The sequence below is a fragment of the Lolium perenne genome, chromosome 3 (genome assembly GCF_019359855.2).
Source record: "Lolium perenne isolate Kyuss_39 chromosome 3, Kyuss_2.0, whole genome shotgun sequence".
NCBI lineage: Eukaryota > Viridiplantae > Streptophyta > Magnoliopsida > Poales > Poaceae > Lolium > Lolium perenne.
In genome coordinates this window covers 143,833,915-143,841,501 of record NC_067246.2, presented here as the reverse complement: position 1 = coordinate 143,841,501, position 7,587 = coordinate 143,833,915, and positions in this window count along the sequence as shown.

The following is a 7,587-nucleotide window of genomic DNA, read 5'->3' as shown; positions in this document are numbered from 1 at the left end:
AGAATCTCAATCTCCATTTCCCAAATTTTAGAACCAACAAAAACTTGAATTAGTGTTGCATATGTGCATAGTGATCATGCATGAATGAGTTGATGTTTGCCATGATTGTTTGCTAGAGTGTTACTAATACCTCTAAAACCCTAAACCTTGCTAGTTGAGGTCAAAAAGAAACAAAAGAAAAGAAAAGAAAAGACAAATAAAAGAGAAAGACATATGAGAGCAAATGGAAAAATTGCAAATCTTGGCCTAAGACATTTCTACTTGGTGGAGATGGTTGGGAAACATAAATAACCCAATAACAAACACTTTTGAACCAAAGAAACACAAATCAAATCAAAGGAAAATTCAAATTCAAGTTACATGTGATAATGGTCAAATCTGCCACTATTAACATGTTACCCACTTTGAGCCTTTGTATTAAGCAATTCTCAAACCAAACCCTCCCAACTCTTTGCACCTCATCCAAGACCTCATCAAGATGAACACTTTTTGTGTTGACCACCATAGTTGACCCTGTCTCAATTGCTTAATAAAAGCATGCCAAGTGGCAACATTGAAATAGAAACTAGATCATACCCTTTTTGGACTTTTCAAAATTTGATCCAGTTTGCAAACCAACACCACCACTGTGTACCAAACATTATTTAAACCACTCCCAAGAAAAAGTTTGGCAAAATTTGAATTTGAAACTCATGCGGCCATTTCATCGAACACCTGGCAGGCACAAAACTAGAATTGACACACACCCTATTATCCAATGGATTTTGGGCTAAACCAAGTTTGCTTTGTGATCATTACTGTACTTCTATGACTACTGGACCAAACCAAGTACTTTCCATTGATGATTAAAGCCACAAAGTGACCAGAACATCACCATGCCATGCACCATGCCGCTCCTCATGCCATTCCTCCTCTCTGATCCCTCCTCTCACTTTAACCTTGTCCTGGAGCTTCTCCCATCTCCCCTGATCATGACCATGCCAGCCATTGGCCACGGAGAGCCCAGCACTGGCCAAAAACGTACGTGCCCAGAGCACCCAGGCTTGCCAGAGCGTGCACGCTCACCACGCCCTGGACGCACCAGAGCGCGAGTGTGCCTCCTCGCCTCAGTCCTCCCATACGCCTCTGCCTCTGCACACAGCCTCACCACGCCACCGGCTACCTCCTAGACATGCTCAATTGCTCGCGGAAGCTTTGTCACCGTCGTCCTCGTCGAAGCTTTCCGCCGGACCCGTGGCAGACGATGCAGTCGCCCGAGCGATCCCATCCTCCTTTTTCGGTGCCAGCAAGCTCTCGAGCACCGCCATGATGATAGCAAGCCCACGCCATCCTCGCCTTGCCTCTTCGCGCACCAGAGCAGCCACGCCATGGACGACCCGAAGCGCACCCCCGCAGCACACCTCGCCGCTATAAATAGAGCGCCTCCCTGCACCATCTCTTCACACCAGCTGCTTCCCCTCTCATCACTGACTCTCCTCGACCCTCTCCCTCTCCACATTGTCGCCAGTACCACCTCAATTGCTCGCCGGAGCGCCGCCAGTACCGTAGCAAGGGCGTCGTCGATTGGAGCCACCTCGAGCGATGCCACCAGTACCAGGAGGTTCGCCGTCATCGACAACGCCCCCCTGCGTCAACGCCGATGACCGCCGGACCGCCGGTAAGCCGCTGACCCCCGAGCCTCGCCGCCAGAGACGCGGGATCTCGTCGGAGATGACGACGATCCACAGCCGTCATATCTACTTCTAATCCTACGCCTCACAGTCACGCGTACCGATTCTCTCGTTATGAGCCGCTGACAGGTGGACCCCTTGGTCAGACGGCCTGCTCGCGTGAGACGCGCAGTGGGACGGCCCATTTCTTTTTCTCCCCTGGGCCAAGTCGTTTTCCCCCGCGAGCTCATCAGTTTGAATTCAATTTATTCGTTTAGTTCAAATTTCAACACTGGTGTTGTACTAAAAATTGAATAACTTCAAATCTAGAAACCCAAATTGAGTGATTCCAATTTTGTATGAAAGCTTATGAAATGATCTAACAAACCCCACTGGTTTCAAACCCTAGTTCATTGTAGATCAAGAGCAACCAAAATAGCAAGTCAGTAACTTTTCGAACTTCAAACAATTATTAAATATCAACCATAATGAATTTTGAGGTGATTTCAATTCTCATAATTCACTTTTCAAAAACTCTAATTGTTTATGCAAAAACATGATATAGTTGTTGTATATGATCATGGGCTAGAATCAAAAATTGGCTATGTAGTCAATACTAGCCCATTTAAATTATTTTCAAAGTTAGGATTTTAAATCTATGAGGTGTAGCACCTCATTTAAATCATCTTCCCAAGTAAATTAAGGTAAGGTGATGACCTTAGCTACATTTCCTTATACTTTCTTATTTGAGGATTTAAATCTTAGTATTTATAAATGAGAGGAAATTATTTTTCTCACACTAATGAAGTAAACCCTAGTGATTAAGTGAAGTGATGCTTGTGATGATGATAGGTCATCTTGATTGAGCCATTAGGGCTAAGTAGCCTCCTTAAGTATTGATTGGTGTTTGTTACCTCGTATCCATTTATAGACGCTAGTACCGAAGGTTACGAGGAGGAGGATGTCTTCTATGAGGAGGAAGAAGAACACTTTGACCAGTACTCCAACCAAGGCAAGCTACCCTAATACAAGCTCTACCATGCCAAGTTACTAGTGCAAAATACCATGGCACTAGTATTGGTGTTTCAAGTCTTATTCATCCAAACCCAAGTTTTTACCTTACTTTACTCTTTATTTTATTTACTAAAGTTTACTTATTGTATTCTTAATTTGTGTCTAAGTATAGAGTATCACAAGAAGTGTCACACTTAGCTTAGCAAGCAAAACTATGGTAGCACCCCTCATGATTAGTTGCTAGTGCTAAACTAAAATTGGTTTACTCTAGATGGGAACTTGTGAAGCAAGTGATTTGTGAAAACCTTGGAATGATGATTCATTCTATTGAAAGTTTTGAAGGTGAAGGTGACTCTTGAATGACTTGGTGACTTTGATAAAAACTGATGGTTGGGTTCGGATGCGGTACCATTCCAATTTTAGCGTACCCCCACAATACATGATTATGGGTAAGGCTTTAGCTGGAAATTTATGTACCTTAGTGTGAGTTCCCTATAACAAGCGTCATAGAGGTTATGCCGAGGCTGCCTCCATTGAAAGTGAAATGACGTAAAAAGAGTTGAATGTCCTACCCAAGCCCTGTGCAGTTCCCGGGATGACGGTTTGTTATCACCGGGAGGCCAAGCTCATGGGGGAGGTGCCTATACTAGAGTATGTAAGTGAAAGGTTAATGGTTGATGATCCGCATACTGAGTTATGATGATTCAGGGTTATCCCTGACAGATGTAATCAAAAGTTGTGGCACAAGAGTACAACCTCTGTAGAGTTTAAACTATTCGAATAGCCGCGTCCGTGGTCATGGACAGTTGAAAAGGCCATACTGTTCCGTCATCAGAACTTTTCCAAATGTGGCTCATAACTTGTGTTTTGAACTTGAATGGTGACTTGGCCTTGAATCACAACAAGAGTTGTGGGAATGACACTAAGGTTCCCACTTGAATAAGTGTAGGAAAATAAAGAGTCTTAACTAGTAAGTGCTTATGAAATAAAACTAGCTTTATGCAAATGAAACTAGAGCTTATAACCTACTTAGAGCTATTAGTACACTTATTAGTATAGTTTGCGAGTACTTTAAAGTACTCATGGCTTTATCCCTGGCTATTCAAATGGCCAGACTATGAAGAAGAGACCCCGTACCCGGAAGGTGGTCAGCAGGACGTCTACGATAACTAGGACTACTTCCTGACGTCAAGCGTTGCCTGTGGAGAAGATGAACCACTACTACGTATCTTCCGTTGTGTGTTATGTATTTAATCTCTAGATCAATTGTGTAATGAACTGGATCATGTGATCCTTTGTTGTAAGACAATTATGGTTTGTAATAAATGATGTGCTATGATATGAACTTATTATGTCTCGCAAAAACAATCTTCCTGGGATTGCGATGTATGACATAATAGGCATCTGGACTTAAAAATCCGGGTGTTGACAAGCTTGGGCTTGATTTTAGAACTAAACTAGAAGTTTGAATGTGGTAGATCAATGTTGAAGGGTGTAAGTGACATGGGTATACCCTTCGGGTACCCATTATTAGTATACCTGGCTCGGCCCAATATGGAGAAGGCCCAACAAGGCAACCCGAAGAAGTAGTTGACTAGGACTCTTGTAAAACCCTAGGGTGGTTGCATATATAAAGCCAGTCAGGGCACCCGATAGAAAAGAGGCCAATAGATAGATAGCAGATAGACACCATAGCTCCGCCTACGGCGGCTCCCTGTAAACATACATATGATAATATACTGAATTGCTAGCAGCACGTAGGGATCCTCCACCGAGGGGACCCGAAGCTGGGTACGTCGTGTGCCTAATCTCGCTCCCGGAATCTCCATCGTCGCTCTCTCCCGAAACCCAAGTCTACAATACGTAGGCATTGGCGAGGTGATCCCTCGTCAATTGGCGCCGTCTGTGGGAATCGCGGCGACTGGATTTTGTTATCTGGGCGAGATCCATCATGTTCATCATCATCAACAACGTATACCGATCAACCTCAACAAAGCGGCGGCGGCGCGCCCAAGCTACGTCAATCCTGCCTACACGCGCCTTGAAAGATTGATTGGGAGAAAGCTTCGGGGCGGCGGCCGATCCCATCCAATCCTTGAAGTAATATGCTGTGCAGATTCCGCGATAACCGTGCAGCTAAGCGATGGTCCACGATTGCGTGGATGCTATGGGCAATCAAGCGGCTGACCCACGTGTGCTAGAAAATCAAGCTGCACTCTATACGAGCTGGCAGCCTCAATACTCTGCCGTCGACCGCTCTCGGCTAAACTTCGTTCGCTCATCAGCTTCATCGGCATTATCAGCCCCGTCGATTTCTTCTCGCCAAATGTCGCTCTACTTCATCCGCGCCGCACTTCATCTGCATCAACTCCAACTCCATCCGACAACATATGACATCTGATCAATCCATCCGCGCCATAGTTCGGCAGCGGCCGGACTCAATTTCTCCTCTGCGCCATCTACCGTATGAGGCACGGACTGTTTCGCCAGAATTTCAATCAAGTCAAGGAGCAGCTGGCATCTTCCAAGGAGTAGATAAAAAAAAAAGACTAAACTTGAGTCACGTAACCATTAATTGGGGCAAAGAAAGGAGACTACTCAATGAGATTTTGCATCCAATGGATTGGACAAAAAGAAGCACTGATCAAGCCTTGCAAGGAGCCAGCGCCGAGCGGTTCCCGACTTTTTTACTAGCGTTCATCTGCTCCCTCAACTTCTTTCGGAAAACGCCCCTCCACTTCATCTGCATCGTGTTTCGTCGTGAACTCTCCATCCGATAAAAAATATCAGGTGCTATACTTCCAATTAATTATTACTTGCAAAATTATTTGATTAAATATTTCAGCTCGAGTTATTATTTCCGGTCGAGTTTGCGCACTACAATATAACTGCAGATTGAAACAAAGCTTCGACTACTCTGCCCGGTCGACCGCATCCGCCATCGCGCGCTCATCGCACTGGGGGATCGCATGTCGCGGACACGACATCGCGGACTCGATATACTTGGGTGCTCACCCGTTGCGGATCCGTCACATCGCATGCGTTCTCTTCATCAACTACTTCCGGCTAGGCGTCGCGTGACTACATCGACTGGATACGTCACATGACTTGCGTCCATGTCAGCTTTATCGCACCCGACAACAAAGCTAAGTGTTCCTTTTCAAATAGTCAAGTATTATTTACTTTCGCCACACCTGAATACTCGGGGGCTGCATCGTTACATTATTAGAGAAAATTCACCTAGCATTGAGGGTTGTATCATTACTTCGTTACCACAAATATATTCGGTTACTTGGTGAATTTCTTTTCTTCGGCTCTGGAATTATTTTCTCCGGCTCAGTGGAATTATTTTCTTCGGCTCAGTGGAATTATTTTCTTCGACTTAGTGGATTTATCTTCTTCGGAAACAGTGGATTTATCTTCTTCGGCTTGCTGGATTGTTTCTCTTCGGGTTATTATTGGTTCACTCTTATACAATATTACCCGATGCGATTCCGGGACAATGGATTCATCTTCTATGGTTATTACTAGAACTATTTTCTTCGGATCAATGGATTCATCTTCTATGATATCAGCGGATTTATCTTCTATGATTATTACTGGATTCTTCGGGCCAATGGATTCATCCTCTATGATATTGACGGATTTATCTTCAATATATGCTCTATATTTAATGGCGTAATCTTCAATATGGATTCATCTCAAATACTTCATCGGGGATTCATCTTCGTATATTATTGTCTATGGCTTCATCTTAAATGGCTTCACCAAATATGACGCCGCGACTCCATCAACTTATTTCGACGTCACGCCTAAACGCTCGGGGGCTCGACAACGATTTCGCCTCGGGTCACGACTGCAACACAACAATCATGACATCACCTCAGCAACGCTCGGGGGCTCGGCTATTTCTTCATCAACAATTTCGCGGCATCCACTTTTGCTATTTGGTGGTTTCTACTTTGGCTAGATTTCTTATCTACACTCGAAGACTTCATCATGCATCGACTTCGCCGTGTCCAAAAAGCTAAGTGTTCTTTTATTTTACACAAAGTTGATTATCGTTTACTTTCGTCTCACCCGACACTTGGGGGCTGCGTGGCATATATTCACTTTACATATCATCGAATCTGAGCATCTGACACCGCATGCGAAAAAGAGAGTCAAGGGAAAGATAGAAAAAGTTTGTTTATTTGTGCAGGAGAAAGCAAAATTTAAAGTATATAAGAGAAAACCCGACGAAATTGTCTACAGGGAGAACTCGACAAAATTGTCTTCAAGAAAGAACAGGACCCGAAGAATTATCTTCAAGGAGGTCTCGAAAAAATATCCTCAAGGAGTTCCCGAAGAATTATCTTCAAGGAGGTCTCAAAAAATTATCCTCAAGGAGTTTCCGAAGAATTATCTTCAAGGAGGTCTCGAAAAATTATCTTCAAGGAGGTCTCGAAGAGTTATCCTCAGGGAGGACCCGAAAAATTATCCTCAAGGAGGACCCGAAGAATTATCTTCAAAGAAGACCCGAAGAATTATCTTCAAGGAGGTCTCAAAGAATTATCCTCAGGGAGGACCCGAAGAATTTTCCTCAAAGAGCACCCGAAGAAATTTTCCTGAAGGAGGAACTCGACGAAATTTTCATCAAGGAGGAACCCAAAAAAAAAGGTGGACAAATCTTCGGGTCCATTGACTCGTCATATTGCTCCGAGCAAGAGCATCGGTGATGTACCCGACAATATAGAATAACCAATATATTCGGTTGTCTCATCAAGCCCGAGAGAAAAATAGAAGAACCCGCAAAATAGGTCATTGCATCAGCCGAACAAGGCACTTGACAAAATATTCTCAAAGCACCAAAGTCGCGAATAATATCTGAATGCCGCAAAACTCTGCGAAGGTAAGACCCCGGGATCCGTCCTGTGTGGCGTGG